The sequence below is a fragment of the Aulostomus chinensis genome, chromosome 6 (genome assembly GCF_037954235.1).
Source record: "Aulostomus chinensis isolate RoL2024-O1b breed Wild chromosome 6, RoL_Achi_v1.0, whole genome shotgun sequence".
NCBI classification, from domain to species: Eukaryota; Metazoa; Chordata; class Actinopteri; order Syngnathiformes; family Aulostomidae; genus Aulostomus; species Aulostomus chinensis.
Genome location: NC_141325.1, coordinates 4,912,339 through 4,925,819, shown reverse-complemented (window position 1 = coordinate 4,925,819; position 13,481 = coordinate 4,912,339). Strand labels below are relative to the sequence as shown.

General features: G+C 43.3%; 1 long non-coding RNA gene across 1 annotated transcript in view; it reads left to right on the top strand.

Moving 5' to 3' along the window:
• Positions 1 to 13,481, top strand: part of LOC147259774 (uncharacterized) — a 36,738-nt gene that overhangs the window by 5,334 nt on the left and 17,923 nt on the right. Inside the window, exon 2 of the long non-coding RNA XR_015116404.1 lies at positions 6,234 to 6,528. This is a non-coding gene — a long non-coding RNA (uncharacterized LOC147259774). The remainder of the gene's footprint in view (positions 1 to 6,233; positions 6,529 to 13,481) is intronic.

Genomic DNA, 13,481 nt, shown 5'->3' with positions numbered 1-13,481 from the left:
AAAAACACATATAATTCCGAAGCACTCTGTGTGCTTCGAAAATTGCATGCATTTTATCCTGGAAATGTCATAAACATTGTGTGTGCGTGTGTGTGTGTGTGTGCGTGTGTGTGTGTGTGTTTCATCTCCTTTAAAAATGTTGATTTAAAATGATGATTTGAATCTTTTCTCTGTTGTCCTGGGTCGTCACGGATGGTCGTAAATTATTCAGGTCGATGAAAAAGACTGAATTATTCACAACCAACTCTTATATTTTAATGATCATTATTATTTTTAAACAAACAATAAAAAAAATGTAGTTATAATTTGAATTATTTCCCCTTTTTTAAATTAAACTTATTAAAATTCTAAAATGTTTTCAACATTTAAAGCTGAAATAATGATTTGTGACAACATGATAAAATCTTTATTCAATTTTTACTTGAAAAAGAGTTTTTCAGTCGATTTTATTTCATCTGAAATCGATTGGACCGTGATGTGAGTAATGCCCTCTTGTGGTCTTGGAATATTAAACAGCACATATTTAATTGAAAAACAATGATAAGACATGATACCTTTTACGTGTTTATCAGTTTCCCACAATCTCCCAGTATAATATTGAGTCTGCTTTTTATATTTTTTTTGCATTTCTTTTTTCTTTTCATTCGCTATTTCTGAAAAGTCTTCCAAAAGTTAATTTCACTAAATTTCCCATTAACGGACAAACACTTCTGAGTCACTGTTGGAGTGTTTACGTGGACTTGCATTCATTTCCTGCAGAATTATTGACCAACCAGTTGCCTGACCCACAGAACCCCCACCCCCCACCCCGAACTTAATCAGCAACCAAAAACTCTCTTTTCTGCACAGGCTGCCTCCAAATAACTGCTCTCAAGGCCTTAAAGTCTCTTAACACCCCCCCACACACACACACACACACACACACACGCACACACACACAGACTGTCAGGGTCTTGTGGGTGATGTGAGACTTTCTGCTCACTAGATGGGGTAAGAGCATCATTCTAAAGACTTTGAATCAGAGCAAATGTTCGTCTGCCGCCCCCCCCCCCACCCTTTTTTTTGACAAATGTCTTGATAAACCTTTCAGTCTTGGATCGCGTTCACTTTCACAAATAGAGTCCCAGAGTTTAAAGCTCTTTTTTTTTCCCCCCCTGCTTTAATTTTTTTTTTCTATTCGCACGACTACAGAGGTGGAAGCTACAGAGAAAATTTGAATTCACTACAAAATAGTACTGTGTGTCCATGTATCCAAGGAAAGTGCGTGTTATCGGTTCGTTTTTGCTGCACTAGGGTATTATTTTGACTATTTTTTTTCTTGATAAAATCCAGCGGTAATATTTGTGTTTGTCAAGTTTTTGCTGGGTGTGTCGGTTCCCAGCACCTCCCCGCCTCACGCGCTCATCTCAGAGCAGTATATCATTAGCTCATGCTTGTGCCATGGCCCACTGTTGTTCGCCTGGGCCCGGCTCCTCAGAGAGTCTGAATTGGCATGGGAAAAAGAACGGGAAGGCTTAACTGCCAGAACTGTGAGGCTCTGTGGAGCTGACAAGTAGCTCCTTGATTAACCCATAGGCTGGTGGAGCGGACCCACACTTTGCCTGTGTTCTTTATTCATTTCCCTTGTCCTTTTCTTTCAGAAAGAGACCCAATAGGGCCCAGCAGGTGAATGTAAAGAAACGCGAAAGGACTCCCCTCCAATCAGCCTTTCAGAGGCAGACAATAGGCCGGCCCACCTCTTGTACAGCTGCATTAAGACCCTGATTAAAGCTCTTCCTGTTAGCGATTGATTGAGGATGCAAAGCTAAAACCAACAAAACCCCCACACTGGTGTGGCCTGATAATGACTGGGCCCCACCTACAAAGCACAGGCTTCAAATGATTAGCGGGGTTTTGTTTTCTTAGGAGTTGTGGGAGTGGGAGTGTTTGTGGCGTGTGTGTGTGTGTGTGTGTGTGTGTGTGTGTGTGTGTGTGTGTGTGTGTGTGTGTGTGTGTGTGTGTTAAGGAGAGCTGAGGGAGAAGAGATTGTCTGACCAAACCGGGAGGTCTTGAGACAGATAGCTTTAATTAATCACATGCTTTCTTAAATGAAATCGTTCTTTCTTTGAAGATTTGGGTTTCTTTAAGCGACAGCAGTGTGTGTGTGTGTGTGTGTGTGTGTGTGTGTGTGTGTGTGTGTGTGTGTGTGTGTGTGTGTGTGTGTGTGTGTGTGGGAGAGTGAGTGAGTGCCTGTTTGCAATGTGTGTTTTTGTGTGTTTTTACTGCTTTATCTGCACATTTATTTATTCTGTACTAAAAATTGAATCAGATAAATATGAAAAGATAACCAACATCAAACGATTAGTAAAATACACTTTTATGTTTTTTATATACTTTGATGATATGGACGAGGGGAAAAGACAAACTGAATGAACAACAGCAGGATGTAAATGCTTCTAAAAACACTTTAGGAAAGGACATTTTTATCGAACCTTCGTTGACACGGACGGTGTCGTTGCTTGATCACCAGCGCCATTGTGAGGTGGAACAGAACAAAAATCTGAGTGTGTTTCCACTTTCACACGGTTATTAATCATGTTTTATAGGGAGTGGATTTTTAAACACTCTTATTGTTATGTAAACACACTTTTTTTTTTGCATGTTAATCCTTTTATGAAAGAACGTTGTGGAGATGCATGACGACATGGGAAAAGATTTGTGGACTCGACGGGGAGAAGACATAAGCAATCTGAATGTGTGTGTGTGTGTGTGTGTGTGTGTGTGTGTGTGTGTGTGTGTGTGTGTGTAGTGAGAGACAGGGTGGGGTGTGGGGGGGGGGAGGTTATTCAAGAATCCATAAATATTGCATTTCTTTGTTTGACGAGTGTTTGACACATTTTCATGTTTCCTCAACAAATTCCACTGTCATATTTTTCCTTTTGTCAGTCATCCTCCAAACGGCGCATCCTGACAATTATCCCACAGAAACTCCTGATCAAAACCACCTTATTCTGTCTGCTGCACAGCTCCACACTCTGCATCATTCTCTCTGCTTCTCTCTGCACAGTCTTTATTTGATTCTCGGCTCTGGATATTGCACCACTCATCAGTTCACATGCTAAAAAAAAAAAATTACATTTACAACATGTTTGTGTCGTCTATATTTCGCACATTTTTGTAATGTCTGTTTGTCGAAGCATGGTGTGGATACCGCAGAGGGATTCTTCTTCTCTGTTACAAAGCAGCTAATTCGCAGCTTCAACAGAGGAGGGCATCATGTGCTTGGTTAACGATGCACAGTCAATTAGCCAGATTGAATTGGGGGTCATTGATTGGGTTTACTTTTTTTGGTTTGAAAATGTGATGTAAAGAATTAGTGCGTATCTTGTCTCTGAATTACACGGAAGTAGAGGGAATTAAATCGCAATTATATACTTACCTCCAGATTAATTCGCACAGTTTCACGTATAAGTTTAGGGAATTCACCGGAGTGAAACTAGTCAGGTAGAGGAGGACGCTGAGGAGGCCCTCGGGCAGCAGTTAGGGTCCTGGACAGATTGGCTGTGGGGCTCCTCACATCCCACACATCCATCAGAATAGGGTTAACATACCATAGCGTGCCCACACTTACACTAGAAATACACACACATTTATACCCAGACGAACGCCTACAGCCGCCGTAAGCCGTATAGCCTTTTTAACTTCTTGTCTGTGCACCTCTTCCTCCCACGCTACTGTTATTAGCCTCAAACACTCAGACAACCTGACTCCACCTCCCAGCATGTTTAATATGAGTCACAACGACCTGCAGTTATTTTCAAGAGCATAATTGTTTCATGTGTATGCCGTGCATCAAATTGCCGTGGCAAAATCAGAGAAATGGTGCAGGAGGAAGACATTAGTTAAATGTCTCAGACAGTGAAGTTATTTGAGGTTCTTTGGAAATCACGTAATAAGACATCTATTGAGAATGTTTCCAACAGGATACAAAAACACACCATGAAAGTTATTCTGCATCTTTTGTTCCACAGCTCCAAAGCCCCTGCATTTTGTTTTATTTCATATATGGTCAGGGATTCTTCTTTAGTCTTATGAGAAGGAAGTGTGCCCCCGGGCAAATGAAAAGAGAAAATTCTACTTCTAACAGAGAGACTTTCTTTCATTTTCACCTTTTTTTCCCTTTTTTTTTTGCTTTGTGGAATCTTTTTGCTTATAGAAATGGACATTAACCATAGCTGGCAGGATAAGAGCAGAGGTCTGTTGATAAATCCAGCCTGGTTCATAGTCGGACTCTAACAACCAAGCCCTGGGAGTAAAAAGCTATGAAATACTGTTTCTGTGTACCACTGCTGTTCTGCATTCACCCAGCTGATTTATTATAGATAGGACACAGTGTTACTCTCTGACTACAACTCTGCTTTTCAAGTGAATCTGCAGTGGATCAGAAATGAAGGATCATAAAAATCCCAGAGTGCATGAGTATCAGATCTGGCGTTTTTTTAATCAATTCAGGAAAAACTCACTACATCTGCACCTGTATATTTAAAAACAGGCTCAAATTATACAAAAATGTATGTGTTCAGAATATGGAAAATGTAGAACCAAGATGGCGGGGAAACATTCCCGTCCCCTACAGTAACTAGATAGACTGGCAGCTTCAACTTGTGTCCTTAGGTCCGACCCCCACCTTTGTCCTCTGGCCCCCCCTCCCTAACCCACACTCAACAAACCGTGATCCTCTGCAGCACAAACAGCATCACTTTGTCACGTACTCGACCCTTTGTGACAGCGCTGGGTCACAGAGTCCGACAACGGGCTGTGTGTACCTTTAAACACACATGTCACTGTGAAGGACTGCCACATTGTCAGTAACTCTTCCCATCCAACCCTAAAATATCTCATAGTCTGAAACACCCCCCCCCCCCCCACACACACACACACACACCCACCGACTCAATCTCCTGATCTGTCTGACCCTGGTGGATGTGGATCACTGCAGCGACGTTGACAACTCAGGCTCTAGGATGCCAACCCCACTGGTGTCGATGAAGTGACGCTTTGAATTAAAAGTATGCTCGACGCTAAAGAGGAGCTAACCTTATTTGACTAGCTAACGTGATTTGAGTGAGCTCAGACAGAGATGGAGTGCTACAGCGTGTAGAAATGGATCTCTGCCAGCCAGATCTGCTTATTCACTCGATAATGGAAGCAAATGCAAGCAAATGAACCCCGAGGTTCAGCATGGAGCTAATCTGAAATGTTAACAGTTGCTCTTCCGTTGATGCTATTCAAGGTTTGATCATGAAATCCTCTGCTAAACACTCATTACAAGCATTTAGCGATCACAGATAAGCTGAAACACGTACCCTGAGTTTTATTGTGAAGGCACAAAGTCAACTGCAATTATGTATCTTGTTTTTTTTTTTTAAGGGTTTGTATTTTTGGTCCCACTGCATTTCTGCTCTTATTTCTACTGCCGTGTTCATTTAGCAGTGTGTGTATTCACGGTTGAAATAGTTTTCTTACCCATACTGCAGCTAATTTATTTCTGAAAGGAGCTTTTGATGAGAGAGGCCGAGCGACGGAGGTGTTGTCAGAGGTGAGAGAGTGTCAGAAATGGTGAAAAACAAAGTGCAGAAGTGTTGATTGGCTGGAGAGTGTTGAATCTGGAGCTCTGGGACAAAAAGATTTGACTATTAGGGCGTCCATTTACGCCTGTGACTATAAAGTACCAGCCTGTGTGTTTTTCTCTGTTTGTGTAGGGAAAAGCAGGGTCTTTTGTTTTGTATGTAAAGAAGGTAAGGTATGGTGCCCCCACACACCCCCACCCATCACCTCCGCCACCACCACCTCCTCATCCTCAAAGAGCATTAATCATTGGTTCTCTCTAAGGAGCAGTCACTCACCCCAGAATGACAAGACACACATGAAAGTGGAGGGGTTTGGGGGTAGTTCAAGATAAGGTATAGAGAACCATGCTGTAGGCGGGGGGGGGGGGGTTCCACTCTCATTAAAGATCAACTGTTCGACTCTCGCCTAACGAGAACTCCCTCTTGAAACCAAAGAAACAAACAAGTTGGAGGAAGGTTCACCACAATATTGCCTGCAAGCAAGTCCGTCCCTTAAATTAACCCGCCGTTGTCGTGCTTGTCAGTATAACTTCTGGAAAGGAGCATTCCATATGAGGTCATGGGTCACAGGTGGTTTCAAGAGGACAGCTTACCAATCCTGGGCCTTTCTTCTGCTCTTCTCAGAGATGGCTCCATGGTCTCCAAGTGAGAAGCCTCGCTCCTGAGGACTAAACCCTGCTGGGTCTTTAATCCCGACTAAAATAACCAGGAAGATGGCTTCTCTGCTCCATGTCTGACCTTTGGTGCCTTCCAACACCTTCCAGTATGTGAGGAGATTAGCAAAACAGACGTCGAGCATCCCTGCTGACTCAGTGCGGCGCTGACCCGACAACCCTGCGTCCAGGTGGAGTTCTGTGAAGGGTGGATACTCGTGGCTGAATGAGCCTCTCTGTAAATGAGGTGTCCTGAAGGGTGACAGGTAAGACAGGTCACCAGGGGTCGTCAAACCCCTGCGGTCCGACACAAAAAGAGGCAGAGGATCACCTGCCGCTTGCCAGATCAAATGAAGGCTTAAATAGGGGGCTCTTCTCTTGTCAAATCTCTCTCCATGAATACTCAGGAAGGCCGGGGACTATTGTATGGCCTCCCACAGTCTTGGCCTCCTGTAGACCCGAGACCCTGTTGACTTCTAACACCACTGTACTTCAGCCCGGGTCCCCTCACAGTAGCCATCAAGCTCTTAATTCGTACTCTCAGGCCTGCACTAAGTACTGTGTGCATAATGGACCTATAATCAACCCCTGGCCAATGGAGCCTTTTCTCTCAGCGTGTCTGCACTCACGTTGAGCTCGCATGTCGAGTTGCAATGAGATGCTAATTAGACTTCATATCTGCCGGGCTAATCTGTGTGTTCACATTCAGGTGCTTTTAATCCACTCCATAGCCAAGCAGGTTGCTAATTTGCAGGTAGCAGACCCATTATCATTGTGGTCAAGGGAAAAAGGGTCAAATTATTTTATGAAATATAATAATGTGGACATGCTTGAAGGGAACTGGTTTTATATAACATGAGGAAGTCATTTCTTAGTGTACGTACAGTGTGTTCTGTTTCTTTAAAGCTAATGGTCAGATCATGTTCTGTCTACCAAATAACCTCATCAAACTGCGCAGCATGACAGGGTAAGTGAGGGGTGTGGCAATCTAGGTGCCCAACACAATGCCCCGTGTCAGTCAGCCTCATTCCTGGGGGTGGAGAAGGGTGAGGGAGGGTGCGACAGAGGCAGCCACAGGCCCTTGGGTCCCTGCAATTGGCCTTAATCCGCAAGATAATAAGTTCAGAGAGGGGCCATATGCTGCAGTGCAATGTGTGGGGAGGGGAGTGTTGCCTCATGTTACTTACACCAGGCCGGCGCTTTCTCAGGTACCGCCCTCCCACGGTCTGTTCCTTTGTACTGGGGGATCAGCCCTCTCCATGCTGTGAATGGTCCGAATTGATTAAACCCCACCGTATAATTGTCAGCAAATCCCAGCGAATCATTTCCCATCCATTTGAAAAGTACAATGTGCGTTTCTCCTTTTCTCGTCGCCTTCTTTCTTCATCACCCTCCCCACCCCTCGATGTCCTTCCCCTCCCGTCTCCTTTTTAGGGTCTCAGGTTTGTCCCTGCGTGCTACTCTCGGCCCCCAGCACGAGGGAGAAAGTGGAGGCAGGAGGAAGAGGATAAGAAGGGGCAGGGGTGAGGAGGCATAGGGTATGCTTGGCTGGACAGTTGGCCGAAGATGAAAGTGGGCAAAGGAGAGATGTGGTTTAATCGGTGGCCCGGGCCAGAGAGCCGGGTGTGGTCCTGAGCTGGTACCTGCTTGACATAAACCTGGCCAAGTTTTGTCACAGCACCCAGTCAACAACAGACTATCAAAGTTTGACAGAGCCGATGAAAAACAGGAAACTATTTTAAAAGTTAAAAGTGTTTTTCAGCAGCGTGGTTCACATTCTATGTGAATTTATGTGTTTCAATGCTCCTTCAGAATGAACATGACCTTGCATACTTGTTTATTTAATGGCCGGGACCTCTTCCATACACTAGGAATGGAAAATGCATCGCTTCCTGCTTATTTCAAGCACAAACTAGCTTGAATTCTGAAGTAGCTGCCAGTTAAAACAAGCATTTTTTTCATACAATATCATATTTATACTTGTGTCTCAGCACCACCGCTGACCCACCTGCAACATCCTTTTCCACCGGCTGTGCATTTGTGTAGGTTCTGCCTGTTTCGATAATCGTGTTTCAGTGGAATCGTTTCCCACAACAACCAATCAACCCATCTGACACTTGTCCTGCCTCTTATCAGTCACCTATTATGTATCCACATGTACAACATCCCGCCATTGATTTGAGAGGTCCCCAGACAGAGGCTCAAGGCTCTATGACCTCATTTAACCTTTGACCTCAACTACTTGTTGACAGCAAGTCCCAAGCTGGGGATTCCCTTTATTTCAGTTGGCCTGTGGCTTTGAGGAGATTTATCAATATCAAGTTGCGGATGTTTTTGCTGCGTAACACATCGATTTGAAACCTGTTTAAACGTGTTTAAACATGTCACCCATAGGGTTTACTACCACACACATCAGGGGTTTTAATCAAAATGTTGAAACTCCTATCAAGACAGAAAAAAAATCTCTGAATGTTAATTTTGGTTGTGCATTTAAATTTTCTAAAAAAAAAAAAAAGTCAGGCTGGTCATCGTTTCAGACTTCTGACTCCAGATTTTATGGGACCAGTATGTCCTTGGTTAATTTCAGGTTAATACTTCACCCAAAAAATAAAATCTAGTCATTATCTACTCCCCGTCATGCCCATTGAAGGTCGGTTCACAGGAAAAGGCGTTGTTATGACGTCATGTTTTTAGTGTCACTGAACACTGAATCATGGCTTGGAGCTCTAGGCTACCGTGGTATGGGTTTATTATTTGAGCATTTAAAAGTTGGTCTCCATTCATTTAAACTGTTTGGGAGGTTACTGCAACCTGTGAAACTTCCTGTGAAACTCTCGTCTGTTTTTAACAGATTGAAAAAAAACCCAAAACCTACATCTGACTTTCCACTGCCATGAGTGCGGGTCGATGCTGACTGAATGATCACTTTTGGGTGAACCATCACTTTAACGTTTAGTGTTCGTTTGTTAAGGCTATTCTGAGTTCAGGCAGCCCATCATCTTGCATCGCACCTTCCTCCCCCAGCAGATCCCTCAGAGATGTCTTTTTACACATGGGGTCATGCATGCTGTATATACAAACAGACCCTGCCACGAGTCTCGTAACCTGACATTGATCTCCAACTTTGACGCTTGGTTTTCATTACTGGCTGAAGGGCGTTGTTTGTGAGAGCGATCTTCATGTAAAGTGCTCATAAACGATCACAGGCCACACAGGCAGATTTATGATCATGAGGGTTACAAGGAGACGTGGGACAATGCAGCATCTCATCTATACTCACATAAATAGGACAGTAATGTAGGTTTGAGGTTTGTATGCGGTCATGATGGTGATGATGACGGTGATGATGAGGAAGAGGTGGAGAAATATACGGATGCGAGGATACGGGCCAGAAGGGCAGCTAGAACTGTTGTGTGTGGTAATCTTGCTTTCGGACCCTGTGGAATTGTTGTTAATTTATATGAAAACTACCATGCAAATGCTCATATGGATACAACCACGTATTAGTGTTTCTAATAGTAGCTTGTGGTCAGGAAACGCCGCACCTCTTGTCCCTTATTTCCATGCAGAATAGTTAACCTTGAGATTGCAATTCTCAAAGTCTGTCCCTCCAAAGACCCCATCTGGGGAGTAATTATCATTTCCCGCTTGCTCAGTTCTGCATTGTTAATGTCCTTCCATGCATATATTCAAACCCCCCCCCCTTCCCTTTCAAACTAAAATGCTCTCTATAATGGTGCTTTCTGATGGCATGCTAACTATAAGCTAATGCAGTTTTACTATTTCACTGTGACTTTATTTGCTTATGCTGAAAAACCACAGAATTTCAAGTTCACTTCTGTTGAGTAACTGTGTGCAACTGGTGTGATGCAGCACAGAGAGCGTGTACTTCTGGCTGATTATTTTGAGTCACTTGACTGGAAGGTTATATTTGAAATGTAGCCCCTCATAAGGGTCATTATTCCCTCACTTCTCCAGCCTGAGCTCTTAATGATGTTCGCTAACTAGTTGAGGAGTCCATCAGCGGCAGCCCCCTGGGAATGAGGTTGTGGTGTTTGGTTCGTGAACTCTGACCTCTAGTGACCACAGTGGTCTGACCCGCACATGTGCCCTTGTACCAATAAGGGACCTTGTCAAGGGGTTTGAGGAAACAGATTAAGCCCATTGCTTGTCAATAGGATGACCAGCTGCTGCACAGCCCATCGCTGCAAATGTATGAAGAAGAAAACAGACAAGGCGTAGTTTACAGCGAGCTCAAGCTGAATGATACTGAAAGGAATGACTTGGTCATTGTATTTTTATGGATATAACTCAATTCTTAGAAAATGCATTATAATTTTACCATTTTCAAACATCGCACCAGGAATTTTTAATCCAAAAAAAATCAAACAAAATGTAGATTTTTTTTTTTAAGCATTTAATGATTGAAAACAGTCTTTAAAAAAAAGGTGGCTAACCAGTGCATCCTCTAATGTAACTGACCAGTCCATGACTTTCACCAACCAGTCATTAATCCCAGTATAACACCAACTCCGGAGGTTAAGCTGAGAGTCTGTCAGTGCTAATCATTACCTCGTTAGCCTCCCAGCTTCAGGACAAATTGCCTCCCTACTGCTGTTCAGCAGCTACCCAGGCTGTGTCCATCCAGGGCAGCGAACCCCCCCCCCCCCCCCCCCCCCTTCCCGACTCCTCGGAGGGCATTGTGGTTGAGACTAACCCTGTTTGACCTGTATCAGTGGATGGATTGAGAGACACGGCGAGGAGGTCACAGGTTAAATGACCAGGACTGTTGACAAGGCGATTGGGAGTTCAAACAGGAGACGCTCGGCCAGCCTTTGTCCTTGGGCCTGTGCATGACTCCATTAAGACAAATAAACTGGTAATGTTGATTTAAAGAATACGATTGCAAGGTCGTTTAAAATAAAGATGTGTAAAAATAAAGAGAAATGCAAGACAATGAGTCCAAACTAATGAAGAGCCTCCACACCTGGGCCTCTCTACATCTCCTCACACGGGTTATGAATCTGATAAACACATGGTTTGCTTTTGTTTGGACACCCTCGTGTTTACATCAAGAGGCCCGGTGGGACCAGACCTGGAGGTCAGCAGGTCAAACCTCGCTCGTCAGAGAGCCTTGTGACATTTCTTTCCCACGTTTCCAGGCTCCTATTGTCTGCAGCGAGGAGCCCCCATTAACGTTTGGCCCTAGGAGGTAGTGTGGCGTGAGAGGGAGGCCTTGGGGCATTGGACCCTCAGCGGGTCCCTGGGAAACGGGCGTAACCAGGCGGGGCTGAGGCGAGCAGGGACAGCATGGGGTCATTTTCCGGCTTGCTGCCCCTCTAAAGGGCTTTGGAGCACAGTATTGGCCCCTAGAGGAGTGCTGGTGTGGAAGATGGTACAAAGGGCTTTATCTGTGTGTGTGTATGTGTGTGTGTGTGTGTTCTGTTCTCTGATTTTATGAATAAATAATTGTCATAATAGATGAGGAAGTCGAATAAAGTCATGGTCATTTTATCGGGGTGAATGCTGCAGAATTGAACGATAGCGACGACAGGTCAACCTGATAACTCGGGCATGTCATCACATATATGAAAATGTGTCACCCGATGAGCATTTTAAATCAATATGCAAATACAATTCTTAATGGGTTGGTTTCAGAAAAAAAACATCTTTATGTAAGAGCCAATTTTGATGCTTTTTTTCAGCACTGACAGAGGACACAATTTTACAGTAGAATATTGAGATTTAAAATTCCTTTAGAACTATATAGTTTTTCATTTCTTTTAATAAATATCCCATGTTTATTTATATAACAGCATGATCTTGCAATATTAACACGCAAAGTCCTTCTTTCCTCCTCTTATCATGGCTAAGTAGATGTGCATTTACATTTTGCCTACTGTAGCCGTAGCATGTCATTTGAAGCTAACACGCCACGCTTTTGAATAATAAATAGACATCAGCAAAATCAATAAATAAAATATATCATCTTGCCATTATCACTCTTTTCTCTGTCTACATGCCAAAAAATAAAATAACCCACATTCCTGCTTATAATAAGGTCATCCTTTTTTAATGTTGGCCTGCTCGTGTCTTCAGGGTCTCGGAATGTACAGTAATATGTGACAAGGGCTTTGTTGATCAGAGGGGCTTGCTAGCTGATGCTTGAGAATGACCCACAACACACACACACACACACACACACACACACACACACACACACACACACACACACACACACACACACACACACAGGAACAAACTGCACACAGTGGATCTTGTGGATGCAGCATCTTTTTGTTTTTATGCATTAAACACACTTTTTTGCCGTTGTTTTTTTCTTTCCGCAATAATCCCTGAGGAATATATGATGATTTTATTTTTTTTTGCTCAAGCAATCATTTTATATATCCTTGCTAATCACCATTATCTGTTTTTTTTCCCCATCCTAAAGAAGTGATAACGAAACTACAATTTTCACAAAGTTGGGGGAAAAAGGAAAATAGGAATGTTCACACACGGAGGAAAATGGAGCAGTGTGGTTTGTTTGTCTCCAATCACAGTAGCTCGTGAGAGCAAAACTTTCAATAAAATATCTATTCATCCCATTGTGAGTTTACCTGGGCTGAACGTATTACCAGTAACATATCAGGCACAAGAACTAGCCTGATAGAATCTCTCCACTCTTCCAAATCGTAGACAAAACATTGCAATCTAGTGGCTGATTCCAGCTATTTTCTTGCTTCTCTCTTTTGCAAAATTGTTTCCTGGCCCTTACGAATTGAGTCTATCAGGTGTTGAGCAACGGAATAAGGTTGGTTTATCAGGTGTTAAACAAGAGAACAGAATATTGAGCAAAGGGGGTCACAACTTTTTACAAAACTAAACTTTGTTTCAATTTCGTTGCTGGGAGAAGACAAAAAAAAAGCCATCTGAAATAAAAGTGGTTGGTTTGGATGCGCTACAGCACTTCCACACAAATCTGATGTGTGGGAGGAGGCCATTTTAGTTTCAAATGTATTTATTCATGGATGTGACATTTTAGACAACCTCTGCATACCTGCAGAGCTACAAAGCAAGCTAATTTGATATCATGCTTCATAGGTTTAAGGCTCTATCACATCCCATAGGCTGTTAGATCTGAGGACTATTCACTGGCTTCCTCTCTGTGTTCGCCTGCTGCACTCGGAGAGCCTGAACCTGAACTCAGGGGTGCAGG